This window comes from Anser brachyrhynchus, assembly GCF_964034855.1.
Source record: "Anser brachyrhynchus genome assembly, chromosome: 2".
Lineage (NCBI taxonomy): Eukaryota > Metazoa > Chordata > Aves > Anseriformes > Anatidae > Anser > Anser brachyrhynchus.
This window is the reverse complement of record NC_137695.1, coordinates 122907721-122925641: the sequence shown is the minus strand read 5'-3', so window position 1 is coordinate 122925641 and position 17921 is coordinate 122907721. Positions and strand designations below refer to the sequence as shown.

At 41.3% G+C, this 17921-nt stretch overlaps 1 long non-coding RNA gene across 1 annotated transcript in view; it reads right to left on the bottom strand.

Annotated features, from left to right (window-relative positions):
* The window catches only part of LOC308188694, a 30610-nt gene extending 13916 nt beyond the window's left edge, over positions 1-16694 (bottom strand). The window contains exons 1-2 of the long non-coding RNA XR_013945702.1: positions 16219-16694; positions 13913-14047 (exon numbers count right to left, since the gene is read on the bottom strand). This is a non-coding gene — a long non-coding RNA (uncharacterized lncRNA). The remainder of the gene's footprint in view (positions 1-13912; positions 14048-16218) is intronic.
* Between the last annotated feature and the right edge of the window lie 1227 nt (positions 16695-17921).

Genomic DNA, 17921 nt, shown 5'->3' with positions numbered 1-17921 from the left:
TCCCTTGTGGAAAGTAGCCACCCAGACAACTGGCACGCTGCCGTGCTGCGTGCACGGCCCCTGAGCTCGCCCAGTCACGTAAGCAGCTGGCACGTTTCCTGCTGGAAAACATCAGCGATTAACGAAAAATGCAAATAATTTAATGTGGATACCTGAGCGCTATCCCAGATAAAAACAATTACTGTGTGATAGGAATTAGAGTTGTCTCAATGTGACTTTTGATCCTGAAAAACGCATATAACGTGATGTGAGATGCCCAGGAAATGAAATTCCAGATGGAAAGAGATAAGGAATTGTTCTTTGGGTTGGTTTAAATCACAGCCAACCTTATTATTCGGTGTTCATGCGTAAGGGGAGAGAACTCCAAAACAGGGTGACATTCAGGCTTTCTTCTTCCCTTTGCCTATACTGCAGTTGCCTATACATGATTCTGGTCATGTGCTGCGTTCTCACAGTTCCCACACAATCACGCTGTTGTGCTCCCTACTCGGGGACGATGAAGCTGTTTATCACAGCATTCCATTTGTCACATTAATTTGAGATGATGATAATGCCCAGTTGCAAGTAGCACATTTTACATCAGCAAATATTGCAGCAGTTCTTCCCCAAATGGGAAATGAAGGCTTGGAGGGGTAAAAAGACTTTCTTTGACCACCTAGTGAGTCACTGATCTCCCACGTCCCAGTAGAAAATTAAACATCACTGTCTTTACTTGCTTATGGATTTAGCTCACCAGTATACCCCTCTGAAGTCTGTATGTGAGAACTGTAACCAAACAACCATGCCTAAAATGATTCTTCCCTTCGGTATGGGGAAAGAGTGGGGTGAACGGTTTATGCCTTGGAACTGTAGTTGATCACTTAACAGCCTGCATGCTTTTGACGTTTGGCTGATCAAAACTCAGCAGAGTGCACATAGCACTGAATCCAGCCTATCTATAAAACTTCACAGAATTTTGGTGGCAGTGACAGAGAAGCCCATTCCCCACTATCTTCCCCAAAGCAGGCCTTCACAGCCTGATCCATGCAGCTTGCCTCCAAGTGCCTCATGTGTCCCAAGGGACGCTGTACCTGTAAATGCATCTGTGGATACTGATGCGGAAGGTCTTTGGTTTGTCTGTTGTGATGGACCACATTGTTTGTGCACATCTTTTCTTTCTTCTCCTTTCCTCTGTCTACTGCTGCTAGCCACAGGCAATGGCATGGAGATGCATCTTGACACTGAGTGTTATAGGGACTGATACTAGAGACAGAGTTCCTTTAGAGTTCAAGGCTGGCTTACTGCGCTTTTTGCTTCTTGAACCTTCTTAAAGCCACAGTTGGGAATTTTAATAGGTTTCCTAGCTGCTCTGGTTTGTGATTCGGGAAGACCCAATGTGACCTGGTATGGCCTGGTATGACTGAGATTTCATCCCTAGGTAAAATTAAAAAAAAAAAAAATCCCTGAAAATAAATTTTGGACTTGAAACTACTCAGCTGCTGAGACGAACTGTTTAATTCTGGTGGCACGCAGTAGTTCCACAGGCCCTCCATCTAAGTGGTACCAGTATGGGGCAGTTTAGGTGGGCTGCTTTGGGAAGTCCTTTCCGACTTTGCTCCACTCCCATGGAAGGACAACACATTCTCACCACCCAACACATTCTCACCACCTTATAGCATCACTTCTATTTCTGCCATGCCACACAACTGCTGGCCAGCCCGGACAGGCGTGTTCAGCCTGCATGTCACTTGCATTGCCATGATCTGAGTGTCCTGGGTCTGATGCTGCAGCTACCTACAATATTGTTTTTATTGTGGATAAGACTGTTATTAGTATTTAAATACGGATTTATTTTCTTGGCTGTTCACAGCAAACAAATGAGATTGTGATCTATGACTGTTTCCGTTTTGGTGTCTCTGCGTCTATGCTGCAGAATGCCATCATCCACACCTCTGATCCCTGTGAGTCCTGTTAGCGCATCTTGTTGGCAGCAGAGGTATTCTTCCACTGCAGGCTTCATCCAAAACAGCATATTCCACCATCTGTAGCTACCTGCTGGTGTCCAAGATGTAGTGAGTTGCTTTCTTTATCCAATAGCTTTAGCCAATATTTATCTTTGGCACCAAGTGTTGAGGCTATTTTTGCTTCTGCCAAGTCAGGTAACGTGTCTTTCATTGCAGGCACTTGGTAACGAGCAGTTTGTTGTACTTTGATGAGGTTGCTCAGGCTTATGAGAATAAAGTGTTTGTCCGTGTCGAGGCTGGCTCCCAGGCCAGGTACCTGCCCGGGGATGCTGTGACCGCAGTGCTGGTGCCATTTCTTTCCATTCACTTCTTTGGCTGTCTTCTTTTTCTCTCCTGGTGCAGTGGTTACGCAGTGATGCAGATGCCATCCTGGCTGAATCACTGTCTCTATTTCAAGGTGAAATGGGCTTGGAAGATATCCCAGTCCTTTGAAAACATCTTGATAACCTTTCAGCAGTCTTAACTACAGAAGCAACACTGGGCAATGTCTGCTCTGACTCTTCATGTGCCAATTTTTCTGCTTTGCCTGTGTGGTCCTTACCACAACTATTGCATCTGGCCTCCTATACAGCTTATTTTCTTCTAATGATTTTTTCTACCTTGTATCTTCCTCTGGAGATCACTTCTTCCACACAAACATTATTTCTTCTTTGCACAACCGTCGGTGTTTCTCCTTTTTTTCCCTCCTTTCAGCCCAAAATCCCAAGCTGGAGCATAGACAGACTCCATCTATGCTCTGTTTGGATATAAATTGATGTGCACTTGCTTTCTACATAGCCAGACCTCTCCAAGCAGCAGGATGGGCTCTTCAAGCATCTTCAAGCAGCCCCACTGAAGATATTGCTTCTGTAGTGCATATCACAAATTTGGTTGTGTTCTTTTTTTTTTTTTTTTTGTCTTTCTTTTTTTTAATACACAGTTTGATAACACATGAGTCAGTCATTTTTTTCAGGGACAATATTCTGATCTGTCCTTATCTTAGGTTCAATTATACTCATTGAGGACATTATTTACTTGTGTTTTATTTAGGGGAGAGGAAAGGTTGGAAACTGCTTTAAATTCTTCTAGGCTTTATGATGGCATATAGTAACTACTAGATTTATGTTCCAGTTCTTCCAACAAACTCTTCAAACTCTTGGCCAGTTCCCACATCTGTGCCTCAGTTTTCCTCCCTCTAGAATGGGAAGAACTGCTAGCTTCCCTTATTAAAAAAAAAAAAAAAAAAAAAAAAAAGGAACACACTTTGTGTATGTCAAGAAATTAGTAAACACAGCAATGGGAAGAGATCAATAGAACAAGATTGTAATGATGAAACAGCTAAACTAAATGTTTCTTCCTTCAAATGTCTCATGCACGGTCAAGGCCAGAGGTTGGCAGAAAACAAGGAAAAAATCCGCTCCCCATAAAAAAGTACAAAGCATTCAAACCATTTGCATTTTATCAATAAGTGCAATTAAGCAATAGGGAAAAAGGTCCAGTACTGTAAGCCTTGTCTCCTCCCTTTCCTAATGAGCACCTAGTAAGCCAGTCGAACCAATTTCCCTCAGCTTGGTAGCTATCTAAAACTGCTTTATTTTACATGGTGGCTGCCCTTCAGGCTCTTCTTTACTTTAGTGTATATGGTTAGAGAGTCATGCTAAGAGTGCAAGTCTCTTCATGCATGATGGAAACAACATAGCCATTGAGACAAGGGCCTGGGCGGCGCTACTTCTGGGGAGGTGGGCACCTGCTTCCCCTTGCTTGCAGGACACCCAGTTATTCCACGGACCTGCTCTAAAGTACTTGCAGATTCCTGTTCAGCAAGCTACATAAGTAATTCCCAGCTGTGTTTAAGCTCATTTTGTTGAATTAAGGCATAAAATATTAAAAATCTTAGTATATCTAAGCCAAATAACAGTCTCAAGAGATTCTGTGTACAAGGTGAACTTTTAGCTTTGCAGAGAGGTGCTTGTTTTTATTGCAAGCTCTTTAAAAACTGATCTCAAGTACAGCAGTCAGATTTGTTTCTCTCAGCTACATTAGGAGCAACTGGACCACAGTCCACACTGCCACATTCACAGATCACACCAGACAACATCCAACCTTGGCCTTAGCATGCTCACAAGCACATGTGGCTCTATGTGTGTTACGCTGGCTTTGCTACACACAGGTGTGGATCTTTGGCCAGATCCAAGCAGAACAAAACATGCACCAAAGCCAGTCTCCAGGGTGTAGTACAAACACAGGATAGAAAGAGTACTTCAAGTCTGAAGAATACATAGGAAATGTATACCAAGAAAGCTAAATGGTTTCAATTACATTAATGCTCTATAGACCTTTCCATACAGTGTTTAATAGATTAAGGCTTTTAGTCAGGCTGGGATCAAGAGATATCGAGTGAAGATGAACCAAAACAACAGGCAAGAGGTGGTACAAGGATTGTGTATTTTACCTTCCAGACAGAAGATCCTTGTTCTTACCACAGAACAAGACCAAACTGGTTTAATCACAGAGTATAAACACTAAGCTAAAAAACAGATCTCATGTGCCTAGAAAGAGTGTAATAGACTAAGTACACCCAATTATAGTATTTGTAATAATGCAGCTTTATTTTAGATGATAAAAGGCAGGAGATAGCCTAGGGCACAGTTCTTCTTGAACTGAAGCTGTGTTCTTGAGTTCAAACTTACAGGTGCAATGAGACCCTTGCTTCTGCATGGTGAATGAAATTTGAGTAAGAACTAGCTCTCACATGGGCTATTTCTTAAAGCACATACAACTATTGCATTTTCTTACCATTTTGAAATGTTCAATATTGAGATTACTTTCTTTCCATTAAGTATTTTTATTTCTATTACTTTCTATAAGTATTTACTTCTTTTATGCAATATGTGTTTGGCTTGAGCTATTATATTCAGTAATTAACATTTCAGTAAAGTTATTTTGAAATCAGTTCCTTAGAACACTTTGTATTTGTGTTCTGGAGCTGGTTCCTTGAACTCTGGCAGACACCAGCCCATGTCTGAGGTCAACACAAGCAACCAGAGCTGCTTGCAGGAGAATGCATTTGCAGCATTTCATGAGCAGGACAGAGCAGAAGAAGAGCAAAAATGAAGTGCAGACATTTGCTATGACAAACATGCACAGGAGAATCAAGTTTATAGGAACACCTGTCATAATATTTCTTATTATGAATGTTTTAAAAATTAAAATCTTAATAAACTCCTTCTCTCCCACTCTCAGGAAGGGTTACTATCACAACTACTTTCTCTAGAGGCTTTATATTTGACACCACATTTCCAGGACAAAGACTTTGGCACCAGTTGTCTCAGCATCTGCACAAGTGCATTGGTCACAAGCAACTCAGCAGGACTACTCACATTTAAGAGGTTATATTTAGTCAATATTTATGTACTTTTTCTCGGGTTTCTATTATTTTGTTTATGACAGCTGGACTTACAACTCTGATGTTTTGATGAAGGGAAACTATTTCCTCCTAAAGAAAGATATACTACCAATGGACATTCTGCCTCCCTTCTTGGGAGAGTAGTGTGTATGCTTCCTCAAATGTAAGTATTCTTTACATTAATGAGGTTAACTTAATAGGAAAGATCATGTTCTCCCATATAAAGAAAATATAGGTATAGAAAGAGAAGGAAATAGGGTATTTCTACCATTGCCATCAGTGGAAATTATTGCCTTTACCCCTTGTCCAGTTTTGGATTTAGTTTCTAATCCCTTTAACAGGCTTTCCCAAATCCTGAGTAGTTTAAACTATTATTTAATACCTTCTTTGCCAGGATGATTTTCTGTCTGTGCCTCTGTCTCTGTATGTACATTATATTATGTATGCACATACACATAATATTATTATTCCCTTAGTAGCAATTAAGCAGTATAATCCACCACCAAGATATTTATAACAATTTAAACTACCTTGAACCAAGGAGTTTAGAGGATTAGAAATGAGATTTAAGCAGTTGCTGAGGGGATAAATTTTACAGTTCCTGTTCACTGCAGCCCCATTTGACTTTAAGGCCAGAGAACGCAGGGTTTGGAAGTGACTGAAGCAAAGAAGGAAATGAATCAAAAGTTGAGCCAGGTTTAAGGCTCATAGTAGTTCTTTTGTTGAAATATTTAAATTCCATGTTTAAAGGACAGTGCGGAGCTGGCTGCTTGGACAGGTTTGCCCAGCTTCCTTGCAAGCTATGTGCCCTGTGAAGACAGCCACCAGCCAGCGTGCAGTCCTGTATGGTCTCCAGACCCTGTGTGCTGGCAGAGCGAACAGGCAGGATACAATCTGGCTTAAACTGAAGGCTCTGCTGGCTCCAGTAACATGGCATGTGCTGGGGAGGGGGCATAAACTGGCACTGAAAGTTCAAGCCTCCCTGGGTTTGCCAAGGGAAATGAGAAGTGTGTCCAAAGACAAGAACATGTCTACACTGGGGAAGCGGAGTGCTTTTGCTCGATTTTTCTGAGGCCTGCTAGCAAACCAACACACTGGCATTGCTTCGTGTTTAAGGGCACACCGTCTCATATATTGATATCAATGTGTGCTTTTCACTCTTAGACTCCTCATTTGGCTGCAAGAATCTTTGAAATAAAACTCACCCAACGTATTTATCTCTTGCACAGTCCCTGCAGCCCTTTCTTCTAGTCTATCTTGTCAATGAAGCAAGAGCAAACTCTCTCTGAAACTGCCCTTTTTCTGCTTGTAACACCTGGGATAGTTCCCATTTCTTTCGTTCTTTCTGCCAGTTAAAGGCTAACATTAAGAAGTGAAAAACAGAGAAAAAATAATGTTGCCACCTGGTGAGCTAAGTGTACCTCCCATGTAATTCCCCAGTAAATTCCTTCTATTATCCTCAGAGTTGTTTCTTTTTTTTTTTTTTTAATTTTATTTATTCACGAGTAATCTCTTACATACAAATCAATCTTCCTGTCACACCCAGGTGTCAGCTTATGTTATCCACTCTAGAAGAGAGCCGCAGAGTCAGAGTAAGCAATGGAGATATCCACAGGGAGTGGACTTTCCAAGCCATCAGTCTCACAGAGGTGACTCTGCCCTGCAGTCACGGGTGGAGCTGCTCACCAGCAATGATGTGCTTGCTCCTTGCTGGCACAGGGCCTTGGTGTGCTTGGGAACAGGGAAAATGCACCCCACACGTGATCATTTTGCTTGCTAAGGTGTGTGAGCATAAGGCAACACCTTTCTGAGTGAACATTTGCTTGTCTTCCTAAGAAATCTTTTTTAAAAAGCTGTGTTTGTTGCTTGCTAGAAAGAAAATGTGAATGGAGGACATGAGGATTGGGACACCAAGCATAAGGAAGCAATGCAGTGTGCGTGCTACTTCCTGGAGATCCACGCTTGATGATGGATGGCACAAGCTCTCTGTGGTTTCCAAGTGCTTGGAGGAAATGCTCATTACTATTTCTCCTTGTGACTGTGAATGCTTATCTCAATAAAGGGACTTGTTAAGGGGAATGACCTATTTTCAAAGCCTGTAAAAGCCCTCAGTCAAGTCTGTGGTGAATTTTATTATTTTATTTTTTCTAAAAAAAGGTTCCTAAGCACCTTTAAGTGCCTGCAGCAGTGCCATGTGGCAGTGAGTTGCCATGTTGTTCACGTGCTAGAAGGAGAAACAATCTTGGATATGGCAATGGATTTCATGTTTAAAGTGCCCAAAAGGTTATTGCATTTAATAAGAAATGAGGACGGAAATTACAAAAATGATGATAAATAGCTGGCTGTAGCCCATCTATAAATTTCACCTGCTGACATGGTTTAGTGGGCAGACGCTAATACCACCCCAGGGAGGAAGAAGGAAACCAGCACTGGGACAGGAAGGGGTTAGGCAAGATTTAAGTGAGTGTACAGGAAGCAATAAAGGTTGTGGAGATTTAGCTAGAGTCTGGTGAGCGTTTGATTGAATCCTTTGGTTAGGGAACAAACTTGACAACATTATCTGTTTTTGTTGTAGGAACAACTGTTCACTTGTCTAAATCCTGCCCTCAGCACTGATATATATCAGCCTTCAATTTACTCTCACTTCCATTTGAATCACAGTATGCATCCAGCACATCCCCCCTGTTCCTATGCAGATGGCGTGCAGAGAAGACTATGCACAGTTTGTTTTAAGGCCTTTTTTTTTTTTTTTAATTGAATTAGGTCTGATTTGTTCTTCCATTTCCTGCCTAGGGCTAGTTTAGCACAGGTGGTGTCTTCCAGGGCAGGGCGGGCAATTTGGGTGAAACCTCAAAGCTGCCTGAACACGCCACGCTCGCCACCGCCAAGCCGAGCCCAGGTTTTGCAAGTTCCAGTTTGGCAGCAGAAATACCAGCGGGGCCGGCCTCGGGCAGCGCCCCGGGAGCTCGGCTGAGCCAGCGTCAGATGCCAGAGTGGATCAGATCAGACGTCCAGCTAGCTTGAAATCCTGCCTCTGCCACTCGCCAGGAACAAATGCAGAAGACCCCCCCCTGCAAAGGACAAATGCCCATCCAGAAATGTGCCCGGCAGCCAGATTTCCCTACAAGCAGGAAGCACTCATTTTCGCAAGCCCTGAAGCATAGGTTTGAGTCATTAACATAATATTACATTAAAATATGAATTAATAGATTAACTTTTACCCTGGGTAGTTTAACTGTAGATGTAGCTGATATTGATTGCAATGTCCAACATTTGTTAATCCTGCTCCGCTCTTTGCCTCCGTATTTTCTCAAGGCCACGGCAGAGACACTGTGTTAAAAAAGCATTTACTGTTTCAGATTTAAACCTGTTGCTTTTATTTCCAAGTGTCTGCCCGATATTTATTACAAGAGAGGGTACACAGGAGTGACCAGATGACCCCTCTGTACCATCTATTATTTTATATACTGCGCTGACATCTCTTACTTGCCACCTTCCACTACTCAATCGTTCATATCTTTATCTCAAAGTGTTTCCGCACCTCTTCATCACGCATTTTGTTACTCTTCTCCGGACTTAAAAATATGTCAGCCATATAATCTTTTATGAGGTGAAACTACCCTTACCTAAAAACAGCATTCTAGCTGCGGACATGCCATTGATCTTTCCATAAAATGGCATTGTAATTCTCCCAGCACTATCCTTTATGCCTCCCTTAATAGAGAGGCCAGCAGGATAACCTGATTCTGGGAACCTATTCCCAGCACACAGCTGGCTGGAAAGAGGTTCGGGTGCTCTGAGCTTTGCCCAGAATTTTTTTATGAAACATCAGAGCCCAAAGCTACATTCATCCGGGGTCACCTTTGCCATACACACACACACAAGGCTCCACCGTGCTGTCTGTGGCATGCTCGACACGAATTCCTGCTGCCACGGCCTTTGCTTGCCTGTCCAAAATGAAGCGCCAAGCACTGATGTTGGCTGAGCATTGTCTCCCGTGCCACAGAGGTGGCTCCAGGGGGCCAAGGGCAAAGGTGGAGGTTGTGACCTTTTGTGTATCATTAGGCAGTTAGCTGGGGCCCTCTCTAACCTCTCCAAGCACTGGGCCCTGGGCAAACTGTCCTCCCCTGTCCAGCCATGGCTGACCCTCCGTGGTGTGTAGGCACAACGCAAGTGTTTTGACACACTCTTGGATATTCTTCTCTTCTGTGCATGGGCAATGTTATTACATGCTTAACTTTCTGCCTCTTGCAAACTGGCAAGATTTTGAGGTGTTGGTGAAAGACCTTATTGCAATAATTTCATAGACCAAGAGAGGAACCAATACTTTCAGAGTTGCCACAGAAACAGGATGGGTGTTTACAGGCTTTGCCCAAGGTACTGTCCCATCTCAGGATCTGGCTATCAGTATGAAAAAGGGAATGGTTTTACCCAAAGGGGCTTAGAAAAGGAGGCCAAAATCACATGTGAAATGAGAAGATAGAGGAAAGAAAGGCTTAAGGATTTAGACATCATTGAACCTAGCCAACTCAGCTAAGCAGACCCCATAGAGGTCAACTCTGACTCCCTTGAAAACATACTCAGATTTGGCTGTAATAAGACAGGCAAATCTCAAACATCCTTTCTGTTTCTTTTTTTTTTTTTTTTTTTCCTCTGTGTTTACAAACCCAGTCTTAAAAGATACATGCCCAGGTATGCCTGGTACATTTTTTATTGTACTTTGAAAGGTTAGATGGTCAGAATATGCTGTTTTTGTGCCCAGCAATCAGACAGTGGTGCTTTCTTCTATTATAATTGACACCAGTGTCCTTTGCAACAGACAGTGAAGACAAAGGAAAGGGAGGATAAAAGGAAAGCTGAAGGAAAGAGGAGTCAGTCTGAGAGAAGAAGACAAATTGGAATACCAGATGTACACTACTTGTATAGGATTTCCATCATTTATGAGATTACTCTGTAAGCAATGGTACAATTTTATGTACAGGCCTTTTCATCTCAATGCTGTAGTAAGAGAAAAAAAAAAAAGAAAAAAAAAGATGACCTTCTTGTTAAGGTAGTGACACAAAATTCAGGAGATCTGGCTCCCATTCCTGGCTCTGACACAAACCTTGTGTAAATCATTTAATCTCCCTGTGCCTCTGTTTCCCATCTGTGAAAGAGAGATAACACATCCTTTTTCTCACTCCAGTCTGTCTTGTCTATTTAGATTATCTGCTTTTCTGGGCACAGAAAGCATCTTACTGCATGGGCTTGGGTTTTCAGTCTGTTTGTCCTCAGCGCTTTTTGCTGGATCTTTTAAGACCAGAGGGAACCACAGTGATCATCTGGTCATGACCCCTTAGACAAGACAAGTCCTGGGAGCTCCCAGAATTAATTCCTGTTTAAGCAGCTGCAATAGACACACAGACAGATTTTAGAAGAAATATATATATATATACTGAATATATATGTATATATATACACTGAATGTAAAAACAAAACCTAAACAAAAACAAAAACAACCACAAATCCAGTGTAGTTTTTGGTAAAAAACTGATCAGTACCATTCACTGATAAAAGATGGGGCTGTATTTCTTGCTTGATATTTTCTAGATTTTTTTTTTCTCACTGCTATAATGATGCTTCCAACTTTGGCTGTTATCCTTGCTGAACTCAAGAGCCCTCTCTGATCTGTTTGTATATATTTAAGGTGGGACTTCTTTTTCCTGACTTTAACTCTGCATGTAACCTAACCTATCCATCTATAACAGAGAGAAAGGGGAAAATAAATACAGGAATTCATCCCAAAGGTCCTGGATATCTGTCTTGGGATAGGATAAAACAGCCCCGACGGTGCCCATATTGACTATAAATGGACCCTGGATAAACTTCTTATCCTTATTTGCACTTCTAGGATAATCCTGGAGCAGTTACATGATGTTCTTCGCTTTCCTTCTTGACACAGCTTGCTTTTTTTTTTTTCTTTTTTTCTTTTCAGAATTTATATTCAAGATTCATTGCACTTCACAATGAGAGCCATTGTGACTGTAACTCAACTCTGGCCAGGACTGTTGCTCCTGTTAATGTGTATTCAGGCCCTCATTGCTCTATCATCACCGTAGATTGGTGAGATCCAGTGAGATAAGTGGATTTGAAATCTGTTCAACAGTTTTTCTAATCTGGGCAAGTGAGTGTTCTAACCACCAAGTAATTGAATAAAAAGCCTTTTCCATGGTCATGTGTTAAAACAAGGCTACATCTGCTTTTGCATTTTGTGCACAGGCTGATCCTTCAAGTGTGCCATGAGCATGCTCTTTGGACCAAGCTCTATATGGGAAACAGGCAGACAAATGTATAGTTATGACATTGATACCGAACCACTCAACCCTGTCAGGATTGAGGTGTCTTCTGGGAGTGCACATAAGCAGAACCTCAGTTGCCTAGGAAACTTGTCCAGCTGAAAACCAAGGAGATTAAGCAGTTCTGGGCAGCCACGGAGCTGAACCTTCAGGATTGCAGTTTTAGATTCAGATGTCTAGGCTCCTCCTAACTTCTCTCTTTAATCACTATTTGCAGAGCTGGCCTCTATATGAATAATCAAAATGTCAAGCCTCACAAACATCTTACAGAAAGCCAAATCTATTGCATCAAAACTGTAAATTAAATCACCCCATCTGAAATCTGATTTAAAATGATATCAAGTTAGTTTGACAAGAACCATCCTGACTGTCATTAATTCTATCACCTTCTTTTAATTCCTTATTACTCAAGCACCATATCAGCCGTTCCATTATTTTGCCTGGGATCGAAGGCAGGCTGACAGGCCTATAATTACTCGGGTCACTGCATTTACCTTTTTTAAATATTGGCACAACATTAGCTTTCTTGTAGTCCTCTGGAACATCCCCAATGCTCCATGGCTTGTTAAAAATCAAAATTAATGGTCTGTAGTGCTCCTTGACTATCGATCTTAAAATCTTGGATGCAAATTATCCAGACCCACTAATTTTAATGTATCTAACTTTAGTATCTGCTGTTTAACACATTCCCTTAGCTACTGGTAGAATGGAGAGCATTTCATCATCTTCCTGTCTGGAGTCATCTGGCTTTTCCCCAAATACTGAACAGAAATATTGATTGGACAATTCTGCTTTTTCTGCATTATTATTGAGATTTCTACCAGCTAATAAATGGATTAATACCATGTCTAGGATAGGCTTTATACCTGAATCCCTGTAAAATTCCTTTTGTTCTGCCTACACATTTCTACTTGTATCATTTTCCTTCCCTAATCAATTTTCCACCACTTTTTTTTTTTTTTGCCTTAAAATTGTGGTGCTAGCTATCTGCACCCTTTCTCATTTTACTGCTTACTTGTTTATTCCTCTGGTCTAGGGACTCATAACAGTTCTTTGCTTTGTGAAACTGACCCTTTGGAAGCTGATACATGTATGTTTGAGTCCATTATATGGAAAACAGAATTATGGATTTGTCTATGCCTTTCCTCATATAAAGCCAACTGAAACTTGGCCTCTTGACTGTCCATTGTACCCAAATCTGCATTTCTTTGCATTCTTGGAATTAAAGAATATTTTGTTAAGTGAATCAATCAGTATTTAGCCTGTGATCCACAATGTGGATTATGTATGTTAGTGAAGCATTTTCTGTCCTTATAGAAGAAATGAGGTGAAGCTGGGTCCTTCCTAAAACTTCAGTCATACCGCTGATGCATGTAATAGCTGCTTGGAACCAGCAGCAGCAGATCCCCTTTCTGATTCCACCAAGGAGACTCACGCCCTCCTCTTGCAAAATCTCAGGGCTTTTCTATTCAGTGAGCAAACTAACATCCAGCAGCCTCCTACATTGCAGGACATGTGCCATGCAGATGAGCAGCTTTGATCTCACGCAACAGTGAGTAGCAGTGCTTACGCAGACAAGCCTTTTTTAAGCACTTCACAAGAAGAAAAAAAATGAAATGACATTTGTTTTCTCAATCCAGTATTTGAGACAAAATGAGCGTTGAAACTTGTTGTGAGTTGGGAAAAAAAGGGGGCTTCCTAGGGGAAGTCAACAAATTCTGTATTAGACTTTGTGCACATCCCTTAACGTTATTACTATGTAAGTATTTGAATAGCCTTTACCAACCGAGTACAAGGACCAGACCCTAAGATGGAATCAAACCGCATTGCTCCTTTTGAGTCAATGTTGCCACACTCATTTACATCGCTGAGATGTCACACTAACTATTTTCAAGAAATAAAACTGATTCTCTGCATAATCAGCTTGCTGAATGACTAGGATTGCTCTGTACTTCCATGGAAAGAAACCAGCACTTTCTCCTGCTAGTACTTATGGTGATGGTGGAGGATGTCATTTCTTTCTCAGCATTAAAGCTAGAAAAGATGAGGTGGACAGTGTGAACATACATCCCATTAACAATGGGTGTGAGAGATGGAGGAAAAAAGGTTCCAACATCTGCAAAAGGGTACAAAAGTGAAAATGAAATAGCATTAATTCAGAGAAATTCAGAGTAAGAGAGAAAGCTCACCCCTTTGTCTATCCAGATGTGTGCAGAAGCTACAGGGATTTCCGATCAGCAACTGATTTCAGCAGCCTCCACACTGCAAAAGCTCATCTCAGACCGAGCTGATTGTGGTGACAAAAATGGCCACTGTGTAAATAGCTGTAACCAATAAATCCAAAGCACACCAGAACATTTTTAATATCAAGAAAATACCAAAACTCAATTACACCTCTAGAGTGACATTACGCATGCTAGCTAAGATACAGAACCTCCTTAGAGTTCTTAACTACACAAACGAAACCTCAACCCCACTGAGCTCAAAGGGAGTGTTCATTTATATGCTTATACAAAGAGCAAAACAAACTTCTGCTGACAATACTTTGTTATTTAAAATGACAAACATACGCAAGGAAGAACAAGTCTGACGTTCCAGAGAGACGTTAGGGCATGCCCTCTTGCATCAAGATGCAGAACTGGGGCCTTATCAGAAAACTCTCAAGGCAGAGACACTTCTTCTTTAACCACTTTTAAAGATGCCAGCATGTAGTGATTGCAGTCATTTCTGAATATGATTGAAAAATACGTCAAAGCACAGATTAAGCAAATAAAGACTAGGAATCACAGCTTCCTAATGTGTAAGAAACCTCTTTCACAAGTGAGTGCAGGAAGGAAGATGTTGGTAGCTTGCCTGATTTCAGAGCTAGGGACCTACAGGTGCTGACAGTTATACATCTGCTTTGCTTGTCTCCTGAGCTGGATAGACAGGAACCAACCCCAGCCCAGGAGCTCTGTAGGCACAAGTCCAAGGTAATAAGCCCAAAGTGGCCCAGCTGTGGTTCTTGATCAGTTCAAGTGTGTTTTGCACTCATGTGCAGCAGTGAGACCCTACTGCCATGGGGACTGTGGAGTAATCTGGGTTCCCAGCTGTGGCAATAGGCAAATCATCAAAGGATGATAAAGTCAATATTGCTTGGTTGCCTTGGGAACCATATGAATGCCCAGACCCACTCCCTTTGGTAATAGAGTGGGGAGATAACTCATCATTATCTCCTTCCTGTGAAGCATTCATTCCCAGAGCTCCAGCTCCCTGAGGTATGTAGGATGTGTCTTGCAAATTTTGGAGAGAGAAGCTTTTAGTACATGGCTTGTGTAATCAGAGCTGTGGTTATAAGTTTGTAATCAGCCATGCTAAGAGGCAGGATAGAGTTGTACGGGTTTAGCACCAAATTCACACATCTGCCCCAGCACTGTGGGGCCAGCTTGGTGTGTGGTGGAGCAGAGATGTGATTGCCTGTCAGGGCATACAAAGTTGAATGACTCAAAAGGAGACATCGGATCAAAGTACCATATCTGACTCATAGACCTATCCTTTAACCACCAGCCACTTCTCAGAAAATGAGCCTGAGTGAAACACTGAAATTGTATTCTTAAAATGAAAAAGAAAAAAAAAAAAAAAAAAAAAAAAAGTCGATTTTAAGAAAAACCTCAGCTTTTACCTGAAAAAAAAAAAAAGCTCCGATCTGATTTGGCCAGCACCATCTGAATAAAGTCAGACCAATAATCCCCTTTTCAGGTTTAAAGATCACCTTGTTTAAGTGCACTGTCATTGTTCTAAAAACCATTTATACTAAACTATCTAAAACATAAAAACAAGACCACGCATAGAAAGAAGGAGTCCAAAAAATCCATCCTACAGCTGTTGCAAGCACTTAAACATTTGAACAGTGTTTATAAATGGATGCCAAAACTGGAATTATTTCTCTCATAATATTATGATTAGTATAGCAAGGAACTCCAAATTCATAAATAATCATATAGCATCACTCCAGAATGAATATCATAAAAGATTATTTGCCCTAATGTTTTGGAGGAGATATCAAAGATATCTCAGTAATGACAGCAGAAATCCAAACATTGACATTAGTATAGTTTCTCTGATGTTACGTAACTTAGAGATATCGTAACATTCCTCTGTCACAAATCATCATCAAGATACTTTTCAGAAATTATACTAAGGTGCCTGGCTTTTTACTCTTTTAAATGGAAATTCATCACTAACTTGATCAGTGAGATGTGTAAAATGAGAAGCAATTCTTTAAAATTCTTATTGACAACTAAAATAAAACCTTCATAAGATCTCCAGCAATATCTTGCATTAATATATGCAACTAAGAATAATTTAAGTGAAAAGGAAAAGGTTCTCTTGAGAAAGAGACATTACATATCAATTATTCCAACAGAGAAAAAAAAATACAGATTTAGGAAAACCGAGAAGAGGAACTCTATTTACATCAGTCACAGAACGCAAGGAAGAAAAGCAGAATACATACCTCAAGACCTCAGATTTCTGCCCACTGCTGAAAAGGGACATCATCTCACAAAAGACTACCCCAGGTGCATTCTGCAGGCAGACACTTGTGACATTTAAAGAAACACCTTCTAAACATAAAGCAGTATGTGACAAAAAGTCCAAACCATTCAAGCATTCACCTGAAGATCAGCAAAATGCAGACCCAAAAATCTGCTGAATTTCTAAATGTTTTCTCATTAATTCTCCTTTAGCCTTAAAGCAAAAGATTACCAACACTCAAACTGAACAAGAATGATCTAAGTGCTAGTCAACAGGGATTCAGCATACTTTCTCTTAGAAGTTGATTTATGGCTGGTCATCTTTGCTTTAATGCCCTGAAAGTCTTTCCTACATAATATATGCTATCAAGTTGAGTAAATTACAAAAGAAGTATCATGCATAATTCTAATTCTCTTCTCACAACAGGATGTTTATTTCCTGTTTTGAGATAGTAAAAAGGATTTCCAGTTATCATATTACAGCAATTTACAAAAAATGCCTGTAGGCAGGAAGTTCATGAAGAGCGAAACTGGCTCATAACTAGGTTAGCACATGTGAATGGACTCTGAAATGTAAATTTATCTTATAAGAAAAAAAAAAAAAACATCAGGCAGTCAGGCAGATAAACCCAGGTATTAAATGAACTTACAGTCATACTGTTAAGATTAGTGCTTAGAACAAGAGATCCCTGATCCAGTCTGGAACATCCAGGCACCCATTGTGAAACAAATTACAATAATGCTAAGCCAGTCTTTTAAATAAATAACTCTTTGTGTCCTAAGGAATAAAAGAGAAAAGATCTCATCTTTCACTCTCTGACTTTTTCTGACTTTTTCTGCCCTTTGGGCAGAACTGGGTCCTCCCTCTGAAATCTTGCAGATGCCCATGGATGTGCCAGAGGCTGCCTGTGCTCAGGGTTCAGCCTCTGGTGGACTTTAAGCAAAGTTATGTGCTTGCAGGTTAAATTCAGATTTGCACAGAGGTTTGAAGCCTACAGAAATGTTAAACCCTGGGAAGAGCCAAGTGGTCTGAGAACACTGAACACAGTCTTCACAAGGTGCAACCTGGAGACTTGGTCTCTGAAGATGGGGTAGCATTCAGGGAAATGCCCTTGTGCTTGAAGATCCTGTTCCCTTCGAAAGGTTCAAGCCATAAAAATGGAGAAGCAGTGCATGCTTGGAGCATGCCCCGAGTGCCTTACACACACCAATTCACCCCAAAAGGAGGTCCAGTAATCCTAAAAGTTCTTCAGTGTATAGGAACCTGGAGACAACAACACCATCCTTGTTGTCCCCTTCCTTCCTACCTCCATCCAAGTGTGTCCCCAGGCAGGAGCACTAGCCCTTGCTGAAATCCAGTTTTAGAGGCTGCTGCAGTACCAGGTAGGGTGTCCCTTGGGACTTCCCTACCACGTTTGGGAGGTGTAAGCAACCAGGCACAGCCCTGACTCCTCTCTTGCCAGGTTCTGCCCCGGACAAAGAAGTACTCCCCCACTGACAGCAGAGATAAAGAAAATTATCATCAGGAAATGAAACTCTTCAAGCTTCAAATGCATGTGCAAAAGAATCATTAATCAGCCGTGTGAAGGAAGGGTGGATGCTCTGGTGAACTGTAGGCATACACGTAATTTGAAGGTGCACTGCAACATCACAGATACCGTTAATTAGAAGAGCAGCCATCCTT